The sequence below is a fragment of the Anarrhichthys ocellatus genome, unplaced genomic scaffold, assembly GCF_004355925.1.
Source record: "Anarrhichthys ocellatus isolate YVR2014 unplaced genomic scaffold, GSC_Weel_1.0 scaffold236, whole genome shotgun sequence".
In the NCBI taxonomy this organism is placed as follows: domain Eukaryota; kingdom Metazoa; phylum Chordata; class Actinopteri; order Perciformes; family Anarhichadidae; genus Anarrhichthys; species Anarrhichthys ocellatus.
This window is the reverse complement of record NW_022280266.1, coordinates 105,587-105,866: the sequence shown is the minus strand read 5'-3', so window position 1 is coordinate 105,866 and position 280 is coordinate 105,587. Positions and strand designations below refer to the sequence as shown.

At 45.7% G+C, this 280-nt stretch overlaps 1 protein-coding gene across 9 annotated transcripts in view; it reads left to right on the top strand.

Annotated features, from left to right (window-relative positions):
* Window positions 1–280, top strand: part of LOC116401036 (mitogen-activated protein kinase kinase kinase kinase 3-like) — a 27,984-nt gene that overhangs the window by 23,387 nt on the left and 4,317 nt on the right. The gene's annotated exons all lie outside the window — the stretch shown is intronic.

Below are 280 nucleotides of genomic sequence, written 5' to 3'. Positions count from 1 at the left end.
CAGTAACGGGGCTTCTACAGTAACGGGGCTTCTACAGTAACGGGGCTCCTACAGGCTTGGACCGTATCCTGCGTGGGTTGTTTGCTGTCTCTACATTCTACTACAATAAACTCCCGGCTCTTTACGACGTCTTCATACTCTTACTTTACTCCCTGTTGTGTTTGTGTTCTTTTGTCTGGTGATTTAAAGGTGGAATAAAGATTAATGTTTCCTTCCCTTGAAACTAAACTGGCGTGTGTGTGTGTGTGTGTGTGTGTGTGTGTGTGTGTGTGTGTGTGTG